The sequence below is a fragment of the Sebastes umbrosus genome, chromosome 19, assembly GCF_015220745.1.
Source record: "Sebastes umbrosus isolate fSebUmb1 chromosome 19, fSebUmb1.pri, whole genome shotgun sequence".
Taxonomy (NCBI): Eukaryota; Metazoa; Chordata; class Actinopteri; order Perciformes; family Sebastidae; genus Sebastes; species Sebastes umbrosus.
Window position 1 is genome coordinate 17,587,253 of NC_051287.1, and position 12,622 is coordinate 17,599,874.

The window sequence follows — 12,622 nt, forward strand, 5'->3', positions numbered from 1 at the left end:
TTGCTCTGGAGCTGAGACTGGGCCTACGCACATCAGAGTCGGCCCCATCCATTCTGCTGACTCAAGACCAAACACATCTGGGCCACTTTGATGCTGTCACTGTGGAATTTATTTTGTTGCCATGCATGGAAGAGAAATAAAGAAGTAAAGAGAAATCAGCAGAATGGATGGGGTTAGATCACTGTTTTCTCTTTCTCTGCTGACCCCTTCAATAATTCTGACTGCACCCGTCAGTCAAAACAGCTGAATCTGTTTGCCCAAGTAGAAGCAGTAGAGATGGGACTCAAAATCATTTCCGACATTATAAACTAACTTTCCCAGCCTCTAATCTCTCTCCTTGCTATTTTTAATGGTAAGCACCACAGTTTTAAATAACCTGATTGTTTGGCCACTTGTGTTTCCTGAACCTGTCTGGTTTTGATCGAGCGACGTGGCCGCATTCCCCAGATCAGTTAGTTAGCAAAATGTCACCTAACTCAAAGCAATGATGTACGCAGAATAAAAAGAAAAAGGAAGAATTTATCCTTTAACTTGCCAGGTGGCTTTGACGCCTCCGTGCTCCCAATTATCCCTCTGTACCTCTAACTGTCACCTGCCTGATCTCCCGAAGCCGCTCCTTGTCATTTGAGCTTCACATCGTCTTTTCTAAGACAGTTGGAATTGTTTTCTCCTCTATGTAGAGCTTTTTACGTGACAGTTTTCTGATAACAAGAGGTAGTAAAGTAAAGACTCTCTTCATTATACTATACTTAGCGTTTGGGTAAGGCTTATAGGCTGTGATCCAATTTTAGGTCCAATTTACATCCAGTGTTCGCCCAGTTTGTTCGGTAACCTTTTGTACAAGGTTCTGCATACGATATGATTAAATCATCTACGCCCAGCTCGGTGGAAGGTGCGACCCTCGCTGTAGCCTTAAACCCACATGATGCACTACTGATTGCTGGAGGGGAAATTGTTCAGTCTGTCACGTTGCCCATCTGGAGATGCATGCCCTTCTGTACTGAACTCTGCTTTTGTGATGCACATTTGAATATTTTTAAAATATGCTCTGCCTTTTACGCATTTTACTGAAAGTCCAAACCTCCCACAAGAAGTTATGCGATACTCAGCCGAAGGCATTGGCAAGTTTCACAAGTGCTCAGCGTGGAGGTCTCTTTCCTCCACTTTGGCTGGTGGAATTTGATGCCAAACTATATGCTTTATGTGTCACTATAAAATCCTAGAGAAATAATTCTATTTCATTTTTGCACTGTTCAATGAACCTAATTCTATAAAGGAGTGCCTCTGCACCACAACACGTCATCTCTTATCATCATCGAGTGGGCAAAGTGCTTCCTGCTCTTCACCATGAACTAAACTAAACTGAATGAACCACCTTTTTTTGTGATAACCTCATAGGCTTCCATAAATTTCTCAATTTATTTATTTCTCCATTAGATTGGAGGGGTGATGATGCACCTAAAACACATTTTTCACCTTTTCTCGCTTGAGTAGGTATCATGCATTTGATGACCTTCCATTGGTGGGATATTTGGAGGAAAGGCATCCTTTTGCTCAGAAAATGTTGAGTCAAAATTGACTTTCAATTTCAACAGGTGTAATTTTGCTTCAGCAAAAACGGTAGGTATGAAAAGTCAACTTTCCAAACAGTATTTAGTCATCAGTTGGATTCATTTTTATCTCTGAATTATGCTGGAGCAGTTCCAAATGTTCTTTCTAAAGCATTTCTTTATCTACTGTTTTGTTTTGGTATCCTTGAGACAAACTGGACAATAATTATGCGTGGTGCTATTTTGCCTTGCACCAGATGACAGATCATTGCAATTCAAAAAATCCTTATGAAAAACATAACGTTGGTCTCACAGTGTCCTAGAACTGAAGTATGCAAACATAAACATATCCACAGTTTAGAACAATAATGAGACTTTATATTCAAAAGCCAATTTCAAATCCGTCAGCCAAGGACTAAAAATCATAATTAAAGGTCAACAAATTTGTACAAGCAGCAGAAACCATGCAAAATGAAAGACACAGAAAACAAGACAAGTGGATCTGTCAAGGATAGCCAGATGCATTTTATAAATGCAGATTAAAAAGCCGGTGGGGGAGAGGTTATTGAAAAAGATGAGTTTTCAGTTATGTCCTAAAAAAAGCAACAGATGTGTGTATTGATGCGAGATGCAGAGGCGATGAAATGTGTAGGACACTGAAAGCTTTGTCCCCCATAGAGAGACGGTTACACAGAGTTTAATGAGGTCTGATAAGAAAGTGGACAACATGTCTTGAACAAGAACAGGAATGTCTGTACCAAATTTATATTCAATAGTCCTTGAGGTATTTCACTCAAACCACAAATGTCAACCTCGTGGTGGCACTATAGAGGAAAAGCCAGGATCAGTCATCAGTAGGATAAATCATCTGGGATCCATGAATGTCTGTACACAATTTCATGGCAACCCATTCAATAGTTGTCAGGATATTTTCTAAAAGCTAAAAACAAATCCAAACTGCTGGTGGCACTAGAGTAGAAGTCGTGGGATCACCAAAGTCACTGGGATTTGTCCTTTGAGACCATGAATGTCAGCAGGTGTTGTGGGGACCCCCGGTATCGCTGGTCGTCCCGTACTGAGGAGGGAATTGTAACAAAGTGCCGCTTGTGCTTCCTTGCATCCAAACAAAGTACGGCAAACCACCTGTACAGGTGCCACATGTTCTTTTTTTCACTGAAGCGGCAACTCCATCCGAGGAGGAAGCAGATTGGTGGGCAAATCGCTGTTTGCTGAAGAGAAAAAGGATTGCACACGGCGGTGTGTGCTGCCTTATATACTGTGGGGTCCACACATTTAGGTAGGCACGTTCTGATTGGCCGGCAACGCTTCTGCAAATTTTCAGTAGGCGAAAGCGTGCTCGTGATTGGAGAAGAGTAGAGGGCGGAGCCTGTGTGCGTTAGAAATACATTTGATATGCATTGTATACCCCTGTAATTGAATGTTTTATCAACAGTGTATAATTGCATTTTAGAATATCAAATTAAGCACAAAGGTAGGTAAATCCATGAGTTGGTACACAAACTGAAATAATTGAAAAGAGGCAGTGAAAGGTAAAGTGTTGCCAGTGAAGATAATTGCACGGGATGCTGAATAAACTGCCTGATTAAATCTTGCTTTTGTGTTTGTGGCAGTCTAAAGCAGGAAACCTGTTTCATCTTCCTCCCCCAAGAGCCTCTACTTACTATTCAGCAGGATGCTCTTCGTAATGAATGAGGCTCTTAATTGCCCCGAGTCCTCCAGAGCCAAATGAATCATAAAATACATCCATATGTGATTGTGTCACCACTTTGCTGACTAAACAATAGGCCCGGGTTGGCTGCATTTATGTCATGGCGACATGGTGGGTGGTTGCATGGTAACTTAGCTAATGAGCAGACGGTGGCTCTTCAGTAAATAGACGGTGTACATAGACTGTTTTGGTTGTGGTTTTGTTCTGGGTCTTTAGTCTGGTTAAAGTAGAAAAAGGACGTTTTGACATCAGGTGATATTTGGGTTACAAAAGCTGAGCTCGATGTGATCATAATGAACTAAGCTTTTGTTTCTTTTACTCTGAAAAAAGCTGAGAAACCTGCTCAGGCTTTTGTTTTATTATATTTTAGCTAATTAACTTGACATTAAACTAGCTTATTTGACCCTTTATCACTGACAACACTACTGCAGTACTTCTTGACAATGTTACTAAAACTGTGACAAAACTATAGCCTCCAAAAGCAACAGCCAATGCATATTTTATATTTTTTGCAGATCAAGCATAACCGTATCAAAGAAATTCACATTTGTATCTGCCGAGATGAGACACGCACTTAAAATCTATTACTGCAATATCAGGAATCCCTGTCTGTCCTCTTTTTCTTCACGCCAGAAAAAAAGAAGAATGATTTATATTGTTTATTATGCTAAACCTGGATGATTGTACATTGGTCTTTGGCTGAAGGATAGTGCGCTCCTGGCGAATGTGATTAGCCGGGGGCTTTATTACCCTCGGTAAAACATCCCACACTTTAATGTGCAATAGAGCTCTTCTTTCTTTATGCTGCTGCAGTGCTCCCTCTTCTCTTCTCATTACAAACATGCTGCTCCGGCATTTGAACACCTCTCCAACCTCAATGGCCCCCACCGCCTCCTTGAGTTTAAGCACTTTCATATGTCACTATGACATATCCAGGGACTGGAGGGTAAACACTTTGGCAGGCCATTGCTTCCACAGTTAGACATTTCATCAGATGCCGTTTGATGTCATGATTAGTGTGGTGGACAGCGGGCCCTTGTATCAACCTGTATAGACAAACTGACACAAACATGGCAAACACTATTTTTCTTGCCTTTTGTGTTTCAGGGTACATTTTTGTATCTCTGCCCTGTTGTTGCAGCTGCATACAGAACTACAATACATTCTCAGACCTGGTTGTTCACATGTTCTCAACCATCTGCCGTGAGAGTGGATATGATTTTAGAGACCATTAACATGCATCTCAGGTGACTAGATTGAAATCAGCATGTGACCCCATCATAAAAAAAAAAAGAAAGCGTAAATCCACCCAAGACATAGATTGTGATCTGACTGCACAACCAACCAGATGGTTGGGAATACGCTGTGATGGCATTGATCATACGCGTACGTGCAAATGCTGGTTCGCATGCAGCAGCAGCAGCAATATACTGTATACACTTACCTGACCTTCTCTGTTGATGTCTTCAGCATTTCATTTGTCTATGAGGGTCTTTTGCTCTACTTCAAATGTAAGAAAAAAGTGGAAAACAGACTCAAGGACATCTCCACCATTAATATATATAGCCTGTAGTCTCAGAATAGTCTCTATGAGTTGAAATGTATTGTTGATCTACTTGAGATAAGAACATCCGTAGCGCAGCATCAGTTTGTTGATTGTGTTCACTATATTTCAGAGGTCTTGCGAACAAACTAGAAGAGAACACTTGTGTTGTATGAAAAGACTGTGTATAAGAAGTGGAAGTAGTCACTGTAACGTCACGTTGTGGACTGTCGTTTTGAAGCTTTGAGTTCGTCATTTTTAGCCATTGTCACCTTGTTTTTTTGCAATCAGAAGTGATATTCTCACTCCCAACTCGTTAAATACAGCAGCTCGGTCAGTGCCTCTTGGCATCGGAGACTGATGCACGGGGGAACTTGCGTTACTTTTGCAAGGACCGGGGATGGCGTGTCAATATACACTCGTTACATGCACAGTGTCTGTTCAATATTAACTCCTGTTTTCACAGGAATTTAGGGTTAGGCAGCACATCTACATAATTAGTGTTAGGAAACGGTCGTGGTTGTCGACTCACGTGACTAGCGACTGACGAACACCGGTCTCTTGGTTAAAAGTGTTTGTTGGAGGGTGGAGCTAAGTACAACCGAATGCTGATTAAGACATTTTCAGATGACCAAAAAGGTTATAATTAATTTACATGAATTCAAAACACTGTGAAAGGGTTAAAGTTCTAAGACGAAAAGCGGACAACACCGTGGTAGCAACCTGTCAATCACAAGGTAGCTACGCCCTAAAGCATCCCCTGCTTTATGGTCTATTTGACTCTAAATGGGACCATAATTTACTAAATGAACATCATGCTGTATTGAAGGAGACTTGAAACTGGCGATTGAGACTATAAACTCATGATTACAATGTTTACTGAGGTAATAAATCAAGTGAGAAGTAGGCTAATTTTCTCATAGACTTCGATACAATCTGACGTCTTTTTGCAACCAGAGGAGTCGCCCCCTGCTGGCTATTAGAAAGAATGCAAGTTTAAGGCACTTCCGCATTGGCTTCACTTTTCAGACCCGGAGGTTGCCCACTGGTTGTATGTGGTTGTTGTTTGGGACTGGATCATGATCGGGGATGCAAAATTGCAACAGGAGTAAAAGGCACTGAAAACATATTTTCGCAATCAACTATGAGCGATGGGGTCTTACATGAACACACCAAAGTTAGGACAGTTTTTGCTATATTTCACATTAGAGGTTTATGTATTTCTTTTTTTTCTCTCACTGATTTTAAGTGGGCGGAGCTCTTTTGGAAAAAGGTGGTGTCACATACATCCGTGCACCAATTGAGGGCCCGTTTCACAAAAGCGATCACATACTTAATACTTGAAGCCACATTTTCAGGGGGCTTTAAGTGGGCCTCAGATGACTTGACTATGATCTTGGTTTTTAATACTTAATACTTTGAATAATAAATCCATTTAGCACTCCATGCATGCATGGATTGTAATCACGGCTGGCTCAGGAATCAAACTACCCCTTGTAATATCAGACATAATGTTTACCAATTACCACTGGAGCTGAAAAAGTAATTGGAAAAGGTAATTGATTAAATATTTTGGAAGTGCATCCCTGATTTGCACTGGAGGTTGCAGGCAAAGTGTGTTGCAGTTAGCCTTCTAAATAGCTCTGAGTGGATCACAGAGGCCTTTAGCACTGCAGCTAAATGGGCTGCATAGCAATCTGTTGCCGTCTGTCCCACTTAGCCAGGGACCGCAATGGGGAGCTGATGTTTTTGGCGGTGCTGCAAAGGGAGACAGTAAAGGAGCTCGAGCCACCTGGGCGTGTAACAGCGCTATTCTCTGTGTCACCAGGCTGAAAAAGGAAATCTCTTGGCTCTGGGAGAAGCCTCTCACCAAGTTGATCTATTACCAGATATGTCAGCAGCAGGTTCTTTTCCCATTTTCACATGCTGTGTGATCAGTAAACAATCAGTATGCCTTCCTGTGCAAGGACAAGCAATTCCATGATACTGTCAGGATGTTGGAACATTATTAGCATACATTCCAGGTAGCTGTCTAACCCCTGTAGTTGCAGTATCACTGTCAATGTGTCTGTCTTGCCTCGCATACAAATCAAATGCAGAGGAGTATCTCCTTCTGTCTGACATTATAAAATGAGAAGTTTTCTTTTACGACTGGATAACTTCACGACAATGATTCATCAAACACTTTTTAATTGAAGCCGACTATAGTCTCCGTCTCAAGGTGTATGAAATCAGTCTGTACTTTAGTGGCTGGGAGATTATACATCAATTCAAAAGGTGATGTGTACTTTGTGCTTAAAACGATACCCTTGCTAGACTATTTAATTAATGCCGTTTTTCAATTCATTTTTTTTTTTTACACAAAGCTACTGTTGGTGCACCTCCGGTGAATATGCAATAATTAAATTCAAATGTGGAGATTTCATTGTGGGATTGCCGAAGGTTTATCATGTTGTTCTTTGTTATCACATTGCTGTATGTAAATGAGTTCTGCATGCATTTGTGGGAGTCTGTGGGAAACCAATAAAACCAGTAGTAATAACATCACACTTCTATATTATGTTTTGTGTTATGTTTATTGGTCCATTCTGGCTCAAGCAGCAGCTCATCTACTTCCTGTTTTTGTGGTGCTGATCAATGTTACAAAGAGCGTTGAACTGACTTGACTCTCATTAACCAACAACAGAAATAACAAGCCTTGAGTTCGGCATTTTGGCTGTTGCCATCTTGTTTGTTTTGCAACCAGAAGTAAGACGTGAGGGTGGAGCTAAGTAAAACCGAACGCTGAATAAGACATTTTTAGGCGACCAAAATGTTTCAATTAACTTTCATGAACTGAAAACACAATGTGAAAGGGTTAAAGTTGTAAGACGTAAACACGGACAACTCCCAGACCAGACAACGCCGTGGTAGCAACCTGCCAATCATAATGTAACCACACCCTAAAGCATACCCTGCTTTATGGTCTATTTGACTCTATATGGGACCATCATTTACAAAATGAACATCATGCTGTGTTGAAGACTTGAAACTGGGGTTGAGAACATAAACTCATGTTTACTGAGGTAATAAATCAAGTGAGAAGTAGGATCATTTTCTCATAGACTTCTATACAATCACACTCATTTTTGCAACCAGAGGAGTCGCCCCCTGCTGGCTATTAGAAAGAATGCAAGTTTAAGACACTTCTGCATTGGCTTAAATTTTCAGACCTGGGGATTGCCCACTCAGTGCAACATGATGATTGTATCGTGTTACATGCATTACGTAAGACATATTTGGATTATACATGAAAAGTTATGAAGTAATTGCCAATATGCATGGTCAATCAGAGGAGCGTGTAATTCTCTGTTGTACTTTGCATCGGATTGCTTGACAAGCAGTGGTGTGCCAGTGGACCAGTCATTACAAACTCACACTGCGCAGCCAGAGATTGTATAACTCAAAGCGCTTTATTCGAAATTTTTAGTTTCTAAAGATATCCACTATGTCAGTCTGACTGCAGGGGGGAAAGGCACAACTGAAGCACAAGACATCTAGAATATTAGCATTTGATGAATTAGAAAAGAAAAACATTAAGTCTTGGGTTTTAATAATTCATGCAGTGTAAATATTATGACATACAAACATTAGTTTCAATTAAGAGTTGGAACTATCTGAGATAGAACTGTATATGGTGCTGTCAGACGATTTTAACATCCTTAAAGACCCTATTTTCGTAATGAGCTTCTTAATACGAGCGACGGGGTCCGACATGAAAACACAATTTTCTGGCAAAGTTGAAAAAGTGTTGGTTATTTCACATGAGAGAATTCTGCATTTTTGTTTTCGTCTGTGCTCCTCTCATTGGTTTGAAGTGGGCGGGGCTTAATTAGAAAAAGATGATGTCACACATTTTCATGCAACAACCAGAATTTAGCAACATCTGAATAGAGTGCTGCAGGAATGAGCCCTAAAGCCGGAAATAAGTTAGCATTTTTGCACTTCCCGGTTCCCTCGTATCGAAGTCAATGGGTTTTTGGTTAGATGCCTGAAATAAGGTCTGAGGTTAACATAAGAGATTTTAATGTTTTATTCTATGACATAAAATAAATCAATAAATATCGTACTCAGGCGGATGCTAAGAACTGGCAAAATGAGACTACAAAACGTCATCACGCCGAACACTAGTCCACATTTAGCTTAGTGGCGGTGGTGGTGTGAAGTCATGTGACCGTGGTGTAGGTCATTTATAGCCTAACGTTAGCGTTTTACTTCTGGCGATTGCATCCACACTTCAAAAATCATAAAAGTGGTGTTCATTTGTGAAGATTGTCTTAAACAAAATGTGTAAGTATCATAAATGTGTCTTTGCCAAAGAGCTTATTTTCTGCAATAATCCAAAACCCAATGGAAAAAACAATGACTTAAGGATTTTTTTCCCCCCGAACTTTAACATTGTTGTTTATTTAGTCATGAATGTTTCATGCTATATAGAAGTTCTTTACATTAAAAAACATGTTTTCAGGGGACCAAATATTGCTCGGTACAGTAGAAGCTGGAAAGCTTTGTTGTCTTTGTTGTTGGTTATCAATTCAATTATTTATCATCATGCTACCTGTACACAAGTGGATTGTCTATGTGTGTATGAAGAATAATAAAAGACTACAGGCATGTATTGTACCTACAGAAAAAAATATTATACAGCTGTATCAAATGCACCATAGAGTGTGTAATGCAGCTTCACATCCCATGAGTTCTTCTCATAAACTTGTACTATTTAAAACAATGACCACACTACACATAATCAGCATCAGAATAGTTCATTATACTGTAATACTGAAATGTTATCCAAGTCAAGTAAGGTATTTACTTTTTATTCAGGAATGGTAATGATTTTTTTTTACAAGATAGCCTGTCATTTCTTATGTGGGTAACCATTAGATCTAATGGCTATCGCTGGTCATGAACTTTGCAAGTTGAGTCCGCCATGTCAAATTGGCCGGCCACTAAGTATTACCTGCTCTACAGCACATAATGGCAGCTGATGACAGCTTTGGCCTTGATCGGAGCTCTTTCCCTGGCTGCCTGTTGTTGGTAATGGCTGAGGGAGCAGTGCAGTGGGCAAGTAATGACCGTGGCAGGTAACACATCATTCTCCCCTTGTTGGGGAAAGGTCTCTCTTGGAGACTGATAAATGTTAATTACTCTACCCTGACATCAGACGGAGAACGCAGCTGGAGCAGCGAGAGGAAGGCCTCATGATTGGAATTACTGTCGAGTGTCTGCTTGTTTTGCACTTGAGACTGTATATTCGTTTGCATGTTTTCTTATTTTTTCAATCATTTTCTGGGAATAAAGATGATCAAACATGCAGGACCAGTGGACTTGTACATGTTGTTTTAGTGCTGATTTCTTTCCGTCAATCTTTTCCTCAATATTTTATTTATCTCCAAGTTGTGGATGATTATGCACCGGAAACCCACCCAACTCAGACGCTTTAAAAATTGACGAAGAAAACGTGGACAAGACAACAAAAGAAGCGTTTATCGGGAGGAGCAGCATATCCTCCATACATTTGTCCTCATTAATCAATACAGATCAGCTAACAGCCTCGCTCCCAGTCTGCCCAATGGCAGCGGCAAAAGGATGTAATACAGTTAATCAATACTTCAGTGATTTTGCCTGGAAGAGAGCACATGTTCTGTGTGTGTGTGAACCAGCTGATGTATCCTTGAGAAATACTAATAAGAGGGCAGCTGGAATCACAAGAGGAGAAATTTCTTTTCTTCAAATTATCTCACAGCCTGATGCAGCCAGACGGAGACACAGTTAGAGTGAAAGACACAGAGGAAAAGATGAGCCCTGAGACATGTATGGCTGCTTCTAAATGAATTACCCTCAGGGATAAATTGTGTCTAAAAGTGTTTATGGCGTCAATCAGGTTGTCAGCGGCACTTTGTAATTACTTGTGTCTGCTATATTACACAAAAAATTTTCAGAACTCTTGTATTACCTTGTACAACCTGTATTATCACGTGTTCCACGGCCTACTATTTAAAACAAATTAAAGTTAGTTTTTATTCAGTTTAACCCTAGGTCAGTTCAAACAAGTGAGAGAAACACTACTAACTGTAACATGGGATGAATAAGAAGTACTGTTGCTATGGTTACCTGTAGTTTAATATGAAGTTGGGTACATTCTAAGCTTCTGATAGCTAAGGTCCCATTCGTTTTCTGCCGAGACAATGCAAGGGGACTCGCTGTTGGAGCACTCGAGAGGTTTGAATGGGGAGGAAACTCTCGGCTGAATTATCGGTACAAAAGATTATCAACTGTGTTTGAAAGAGGCAAAGATATAAGTATTATAGTTAAAGTTAAAAAAGTAAAGAAAGATGTGAACTGTGACATGGGATTTCAATACGAAACATTCAATTATTGAGCTTAACATTATGTTTTGTGCGACACTGATGCCAAGCAGAAGCTATAATAACAGCGTCTGAAATGGCACCCCTGTTTTTTGTTCACATCCGTACCATTACTTCTTATTGTGAACCTGCCAGCATATTCTTTTCCGAGGATGGCGAAGGCATGACCCACCCTACTCTGCCTCTGATTGGCTTACTATGATTTACTTTACTTTACTTTGACTTTATTGTCCACCAGAGTGGAAATTTGTCTTTGGCTTCTCTAGTACATAAAAGATAAATTCAAACATGACATGAAATTCAAACATTAAAAAACATACAGTCGGCAAAACACTCAAAACATGCAACATCAAACGTACAATTGTGCAAATGGGCAGGAAACAGCAGCAACAGATGGGGATAAGTTACACCTTTCAAAATACTTACAGCAAGTGCAGTCATTTTGCATTCAGTACCTGTATGGCATGGGGAATAAAAGCCCTCTTATATATGTTCCGCCTCACCCTCAGGACCCTAAATCGACGGCCAGACGGGAGCAGCTCAAACTCAGAGTTTAGTGGGTGTGAAGCGTCTACAGATATCTGTCTGGCCTTCTTGAGTACCGCTCTATCAAATATGTCACAGAGCTGTCTTTGTGGCTTGCCAACCACCTTCCCTGCAATCTTAACAAATTTGGAATGATACTGGCTTATTGGATTACTCCTAACCAATTTCACTCCTCATGTCTAAACCTAACCGACACCAACCAACAAAGGAAATGAGTACTAGCCAATCGGAGGTACAGTAGGGCCGGTCATGACTTCGCCATCCTAGGAAAAAAAATTGGTGTACCGCCACCTCCTGGTAAGTCTCGTTGCGCACCCACGTAACTATCTCTATGTAAACACATAGCTAGTTTAATGCAGAAAAACACAGTGCTGAAAATGCCTTTGGTATTCCTTCTTCTTATTATCCAATTCAATCTGTAAGAGAATATCATATTTTAAGCTTTTATTATAGCATATATTCAATATTATATTGTATATAATTTGATTTGTATCAGTAGCTACATAAAAAGTTTGTATTAACCAAAAATACATTTATGTCACAAGCTGTGGAAATGTATGTCGTATGTAGGCCAAAAATACATTTAAAGTGGGATATATTACTAAGATATAAGCATAAATATATCCAAGGCACATGCGATGATCATGTCATGCAACTGCTAGGGTACTGGCCCCTTTTTTGGTCCAATTCAGGGACTGATAATAATATGCTGTGATTCCACCTCCCGCTGGCTTCTTCTCTATAATAATGGCAGCTGAGGGATGGTTATTGTTGTGGCAATACTCAGAGCCATCCGCCATAAACTGACTAAGCTGAAACATTATTTTTCAAAAGCAGATGTGAAACA